This window comes from Lipotes vexillifer, unplaced genomic scaffold (assembly GCF_000442215.2).
Source record: "Lipotes vexillifer unplaced genomic scaffold, Lipotes_vexillifer_v1.1 scaffold84, whole genome shotgun sequence".
Classification (NCBI taxonomy): Eukaryota; Metazoa; Chordata; class Mammalia; order Artiodactyla; family Lipotidae; genus Lipotes; species Lipotes vexillifer.
In genome coordinates, this window is record NW_006783414.1 from 66,957 (window position 1) to 74,981 (window position 8,025).

The window sequence follows — 8,025 nt, forward strand, 5'->3', positions numbered from 1 at the left end:
GTGTTGTCTCTTTGCCCGTTTGGGACTTGCTTTAGCCACTCACCTTCCTGGAAAGAGTGCAGACATGGAGTGTTTAAATCACTAGGGAGAAACAAGCACTGATCTAAACAATTGTTGAAGAAACCTATGGCCATTTAGAATACTGAGGTGAAAATTGGGAGTGCATAGACATGTTTTGTTTGGTCTATGTGTGTTGACACATAAAATTTTTTAAAAATTGTGATATAATTGACATATTAGTTTCAGTTGTATAACGTAACAATTTGACAAGTCTAGACATTGGGAAACAATCACCACAATAAGTCTAGAATGCCAATAAGTCTAGAGTACCAATAAGTCTAGTAGTCCATCACCACACATAGTTACAATTCTTTTATTTTAATTTTTTTTTGGTTGCAGTGCATGGGCTTCTCTCTAGTTGTGGCGTGCGGGTTTTCTCTCTCTAGTTGTGGTGGACAGGCTCCAGGGCATGAGGGTTGTATAGTTGTGGTGCGCGGGTTCCACAATGTGTGATCTCTGTAGTTCGTGGCACACAGTCTCTCTAGTTGAGACATGTGAGCTCGGTAATTGTGGCGTGTGGGCTTAGTTGACCTGTGGAATGTGGGATCATAGTTCCCTGACCAGAGATCAAACCTGCATCCCCTGCGTTGGAAGATGGATTCTTTACCACTGGACCACCAGGGAAGTCCCACAATTCTTTTTCTTATGATGAGAACTGTTAAGATTTACTCTCTTAGTAACTTTAAAATATACACCAAAGTATTATTATCTATAGTCACTATGCTATACATTACATCCCCAGGACTTACTTTATAACTGGAAGATTGTACCTTTTGGCCACTTTTACCCATTTCACCCACCCCCCACCTCTGGCAACCACCAGTCTGTTCTCTGTATTTATGAGTTTGTTTTGTTTTTGTTTTAGATTCCACATATAAATGAGATCATGTGGTATTTGCTTTTCTCTGTCTGACTTATTTTACTTAGCAAGGTCCATTTATGTTGTTGCAAATAGCAGGATTTCCTTCTTTTTTTATGGCTGAATGATATTCCTGTGTGTTGTGTGTGTGTGTGTGTGTGTGATGTACACACCACATTTACTTTATTCATCCACTGGTGGACTTTTAGGTTATTTCCATTTCTTGGCTTTTTGAAATAATGCTGCAGCGAACATAGGGATGCATATATCTTTTCAATTTAGTGTTTTTGTATCCTTCAAATAAATATCCAGAGGTGGAATTGCTGGATTATATGGTAGCTCTATTTTTAATTTTTAGAGGAACCTCCATACTGTTTTTTTTTTTAATTTTTTAAAATTTATTTTTATTTATTTATTTATTTTGTGTTACGTGGGCCTCTCACTGTTGTGGCCTCTCCTGTTGCGGAGCACAGGCTCCGGACGCGCAGGCACACTGGCCATGACTCATGGGCCCAGCTGCTCCGCGGCATGTGGGTTCTTCCCAGACTGGGGCACGAACCCGTGTCCCCTGCATCGGCAGGCGGACTCTCAACCACTGCACCACCAGGGAAGCCACACATTTCCATTTTTGAACAAAATCGCTCATAACAAGAACCAAGAAGATCTCAAACTAAATGAAAAAAGACAATAGATGCCAACACCAAGATGACACAGATGTTGCAATTCTCCAACAAAGATTTTAAAGCAGCCATCATAAAAATGCTTCAAAAAGCAAGTAGGGGACTTGCCTGGTGGCGCAGTGGTTGAGAGTCTGCCTGCCGATGCAGGGGACATAGGTTCATGCCCCCCAGTCTGGGAAGATCCCACATGCCACAGAGAGGCCGTGAGCCATGGCCGCTGAGCCTGAGTGTCCGGAGCCTGTGCTCCATGACAGGAGAGACCATAACAGTGAGAGGCCTGTGTACCGCAAAAAAAAAAAAAAAGAAGCAAGTAGGAATAAGACACAAATGGAAAAAAAAAAAAAAAAAAAAAAAGAAGCAAGTAGGAATAAGACACAAATGGAAAAAAAAAAAAAAAAATAGAAAGTTTCAACAAAGAAATAGAAGTCAAAAATAACTACATGGAAATTTTAGGGCTGAAAAATACAATTACTGAAATTTAAAACTCACTGGACGAGCTCAATAACAGAATGGAAGGGACAGAGGAAAGAATCAGTGAACTTGAAAATAGGACAATATAAATTACCCAGTCTGAGCAACAAAGAGAAAACAGACCAGGGCAGGGGGGTGGGGGCGGGGAGAATGAACAGAACCTCAGGGAGCTATAGGACTGTAACAGTCGTCGTAATAGTCATGTCTAAAGAGTCCTGGACAGAGAGGAGAAAGACAGTGGGGTGAAAAACTACTCAAGTAAATATGGCTGGAACCTTCCCAAATTTGGCAAAAGACATAAGCCTACAGATTCAAGAAGCTGAGCAAATCCCAAATATTATCAATCTAAAACCATCCACACCAAGACACATCATACTCAAATGTCTGAAAACTAAAGACAAATTCTTGAAATTGTTGAGTGAGAAATGACCTTTCATTTATAAAATAACATGAATGAGAGTGGATTTCTCATCAGAAGCCACGGAGGCCAAAAGGAAGAGGCACAGCATTTTTAAAAGAACTGTCAACCGAGAATCCTAGATCCAGCAAAAAATATCCTTCAGGGATGAAAGGGAAATCAAGACATTCTCAGAAGGAAAACTACGAATTTATTGCCAGCACACCTGCCCTAGAAGAACAGCTCATGAAAGTACTTTAGGTAGAAAGAAAATGATACAAGAGGGGATCTTGGAATATCAGGAAGGAAGGAAGAACACGAGACTCTGTTCTCCTTTGCTGCCCATCTTGAAGGAAAAGGACAAGGAAAAGCAAAGCAGAGTCTGAGAGCTCTGAAAAAGGAACACAGTCTGAATCTCAAGGATACTATGAAATGGAAGAGAGGGGTGACTCAGTTTCTGCCCAGGGCAGAGAAGCGGCCTGGGGACCTATGAGGGGACACAGTCTGCAATGACAGGCTCAACTCCTTCTTGTTTGAACTAGAGTAATAAAATGATTTGAGGTAGAGCAGAAATGTTGGGCTGTGCAGCTTCCTCCCTTCTTTATATTAGGCTGGAGTTCTACAGCTCCTCTTAGAAACCTAAACCACAACCTTCATTACTTTATACCACTGTGTAGTTTCCTGCAAAAACTCAGCCGCAGTTAGGGAATGAGTCTGAAAATTTGGAAAAGTAATATCAGTTCAAAAATTACCTGATGAAACCCAATTTCAATATTGGCTTAGGTAGCTATCACCCGTGGGCCATGAATGTAACCAGTTTTCATAATGGTCAGGAGACTGAGGCATAGTTAGCTCCAACTCTTTGAAATGAGCGGTTGCAATAGGAATTGAATGGAAGCCATCGGTTAAATAAAGCTAGATAACGAAGCTAAAAATTTAGCTAATGTTTATTGAGAGCTTACAGCTCAGGAATCTGTTACATTTACAATTATGTTTGGTGCAGAATTCATGAGTAATTGAAGACAACTGGAGAGTCTAGCAGTAGGGGAGTGGTTTATGCTACCTTCAGGCAATGAAATCTGGCCAGGGGGATAAGGAATACTCTTTACGTGTGGCTGGGGACTGATAACTGGTGATACGGAGTGAGTGAATAACACAAGTTGCTGAATAATGCGTCTAGTGCAATCCCTTTTGTGAAACATGATGTCCACGTCTGGGTGTGTTTGTGCATGGGAAAAGGATAGACATCAAACTGTTAAAAGTAGTTACTTCTGGGGAGTGGAAATAGAGAAGCAGAGGTGGGGGAGCATTTTCCACTGAATCCTCCTGTATTGTTTAGATTTTCAGAAAAATCAGACACTACCTGTGAAATTTAAAAAAATTAAAATGGTTTTAACTAAAGGGGACAGAGCATGAAGGCTTCCCCCATCCCAGGGATCTATCATCAACTTGCTTAAACCCTTCTCAGCCTCAGTTTCCTCAAAATGGGAAACCTCCCAGGAGCGTTGGAAAAATGCAACACGTGCGGCTACATGGCCAACACCCAACTAGCAGGAAGTCGGTCCTGCCCCGGCCTCTTTGTTTGGATGCCCAGAGCCGCCAAGTCAGGTCAGAGGATGTTTTCTCGTAATGACACCCACCTCATAATGGTGTTGTGAGGATTAAATGAAATCAAAGCTATGTAAAGTGCCTGGATCTTAAGTACTCAGAAGAGGTACCTATGTTAGTGCCTTTACACCACCATCCCCAGCATAGATCCCGGTGAAAGGCACGTGACAAGCACCATCGAAGTGTGGGGTAGTTTTTTTTCTAATCCAAATGAAACGAATTCTAATGCCTGTTGCTGCATTTCTCAAATATACGTGATCTCCAGACAATTAAGGGGTTCTCCCTGGGTAACACAGCATGATGGGAGGACAGATGGTAAAAGGCAGAAGACCTCTCTCTCCATACTTGCCCTGCGACCTTATAACGCCTTTCACAGATGGCGCAGGTTCTATGTGGGTAAAATTGGATGGCAGTCTTATCCCCTTGATGCTGCAGGGCTGTTGTGAACACAAATGAGAGAGGAGTGTTATATAAACTTTAAAGCCTTGTCCGCATGGAACACTCTCGTTATCACCGTCTTCCCTTTCATTTGACCTAAAACCGTAATAAGTATCTGTTTCCCACACCTAACCAGTCCTGGCTGCAGGTCCCTGTTAGTAAGTCATGACCGCTAGTGTTTTTGAAATTGAATAGAAAACAGTAGAAGGTATTAGAATACACCCAACATAGTGAGGGTGAGTAGTATTTTGTTCACTTTGTGGGGTTTGTTTTTTTTGTTTTAATTATACAAGTTACAGGTGCAAAGTATAGTGATTCACAGTTTTTAAAGGTAATACTCCATTTATAGTTCTTATAAAATATTCGCTATATTCTTGTACAGTATATCCTTGTCGCTTATTTTGTACCTAATAGTTTGTAGCTCTAATCCCTTCCTCCTATATTTGTCCGCTTCATTTTTATACGCAAGTCTACACACACACACACTCACACACAGGATTGCCATGTGGAATGTATTCCTTACTGTGAGGCTGGCTCAAAATGTCCAAAAACCAAACCAGTGGGTCAGCCCCTTGCGGTCACCTGTAGGGCTGCTCGGTCAGCTCTCCACCAGCTTTAAAGTGTCACCTTCCCCAGAAGGGGCTTGGCCCAGACGAGGGGTGGGCAGCGCGGGTGAGGTGCGGGTGGATAGAGGGGGAGGGGCCCGCAGGCCGGCCTCGCAGTCTCCTCAGCCCCCCCCCCCCGTCCCTTGCATCGTCCCCCCACCTCCAGGCTTCACCCCGCACCCCTCCTGCTTCCTGTCCTCCCCTCCCCACGCTCTTGCCACACAAGGGGCTTCTCCGTGAAGAGATCCAAGTGTTTCCCCCAACCCCCTCCTCCTCTGGCTTCGTGGGGCACAGGGGCCAGGGCGGGAACAGGCTGCCACCCAGCAGAGCCGGAAGAAGTGGAGAGAAAGGAGAATGTCAGTGGCACTGTTTCACTGAACAAGTACTTATCGAGCATCTCCTGTGCGCTAAGCCCTGGGGACACTGCGGTAATCAAAACAGATCCCACCCTCCGGGAGCACACGGGCTGGTTGGGGGACAGAACGTAGACACACGATCATCAATGTAACATTGCAGACGGAAGGAAAAATGGAGCTCCGAGCCCATGTGATGGAGACCTAACCTCATCTTAAAAGGATCAGGTGCGCTTCTCTGCAGAAGGTACTTTCCAGCTGGTTCCCGAAAGATGGAGGGGTTACCGGTGAAGTCTGGGGAGGCTGGAGGGTGGCAGGGAGCCGCCTTCCTGGAGAAGAGAATGGCTCCCCCGAGGGCTCGGAGGCCTGGAAAGGACAGATGCGTGGGGGGAATGGCGCACCAGGACCCCCGGCCCGGGCTCTTGGGGCCCCGGTGTGAACAAGAGTGGGAGTGGGACGCAGAGTTCCAGGCATCTGGGGTCCTGGAAGTTCCTTTTCATGTTTTCTGCAAAACAGATTCGTAAGGATGGCGGCATGGTTTCTTGCACTCATAGCCTTGACCCTCACGCAGCTGTTTTGAAAATACTGTGCCTTTTCAGCAGCGCGTGCTGCTAGCTGGCGTCCGCCCTGACCGGCAGTGACAGACATAGTCTGGGAGAGGCTGTCAGAGGCCTCTCCAGACAGTCAGCAAATACAGTCTTATGTGTTCACCAGCCCCCTGCTGGCCGGGGTGCTCGCACGGGGCAGCCTCTAACGGCCTGACACCCGGCTTCATGCAGGCTGCTCTGTGCGGCAGCGTGGCCGTGGACACTGGGCTCTAAGAATGGATGAGTGACGGGAGGGAGATGGGTGGCTAAGAAATAGCATTCCCAGAGGGAGGGACCCCCCTATGGAGCCTAGTCAGTGGTGCTGAACCCCACATCCAGGGACCAACCTTTAATCAGCACCATTGTGTGCCCCAGACCTGCCAACGGCCTCCAGTGCCCCGTCTCCTAATCAGCAGAACTTTGCAGGAGGCAATCTTTTTTTTTTTTTACTTATTGGCTGTGTTGGGTCCTTGTTGCTGCACGTGCGCTTTCTCTAGTTGCAGCGAGTGGGGGCTACTCTTCATTGCAGTGCCCAGGCTTCTCATTGCAGTGGCTTCTCTCATTGCGGAGCACGGGCTCTAGGCACGCAGGCTCAGTAGTTGTGGCACAAGGGCTCAGTTGTTGTGGCTCGGGGGCTCTAGAGCGCAGGCTCAGTAGTTGTGGCACACGGGCTTAGTTGCTCTGCAGCATGTGGGATCTTCCCGGACCAGGGCTCGAACCCGCGTCCCCTGCGTTGGCAGGCAGATTCTTAACCACTGCGCCACCAGGGAAGCCCGCAAGAGACATTCGTATCTCCGCTTGGCAGATGCGGAAACTGAGGCTTAAAGAACCTAAGGGGCTTGCCCAAGGCCACGTGTTCATTCATTAGCAAATATGAAAACATCAACCATGTGCCAGGTCCTCAGAAGACAGTGAAAGAAAGGGGTCTTTGCCCTCGTCAGCCTTAGTCTAGTGGGAGCCAAGAAGCAATGTAAATATACCAGCCTTACTGAGATAAAATTCACATACCACATCATTCACCCACTGAAGGGTACCATCCAGCAGGTTTTATTATAGTCCAGAGTTGTGCAACCCTCAACACAATTGTCCAGCGTCTTCCATCACCCCACAAAGAAACCCCATGCCCATTTGCAGTCGCTTCCCAATTCCCTCCCTCCCCCAGGCCTTCAGCCCCCTAGGCTCTTGGCAGCTACTAATCTGCTTTCCATCGCTATAGATTTGCCTATTCTGGACGTTTCATACAAATGGAGTCATACAGTATGTGGTCTTTTGTGACTGGTTCATTTCACTTAGAATCATGTTTTCAAGGCCTGTACTTGTAGCATGTATCACCCCTTCATGCCTTCTTTTGCCAAGTAAGACCCCGTCGTAGGGATAGACTGACTGTATTTTGCTTATCATGCATCGGTTGACGGACATTTCCACTTTTGATAATTATGAATAGTGCTGCTGTGATGAACATTCACGTACAGATGTTTGCACAGCAGAAACCTAGATTGGAACCCAGTTCTTCCCATCTCCGAAGCCTAACTACTATATTCCTCGGTAGCCTCTGTGCCCACACACACACACACACACACACACACACACACACACACACACACACAAAGATCATGCCTTTAGGAGCCTGTTTGCCTTGGAGTTAGGTGTGTTTTGAGGGAAAGAATTCATCCTCAGGTATCACGGCCTTAGCTGAGCCCGGAAGACCTATCAACAGGTGTTAGACTCCCAGGAATCAGGCAGCTGAGGAAGTACTCCAACAGTTGTGTTGTTCTCATCCTGCCCCTCATGATGGGAACAGGCAGAGAGCAAAGGCTGAGGTGCTGTGTCCTGAGCAAGCCTGAGCTCAGGGGGTTGAGGGGACTAACTGAGAAGTCGGGGCAGCATCCGCAGTGGAGCCTGAACGTGGTGGCCTTCTGGCCTGCACTTGCTCAAGGACCACAGAGCACGTGCTTAAAGTCACTCGT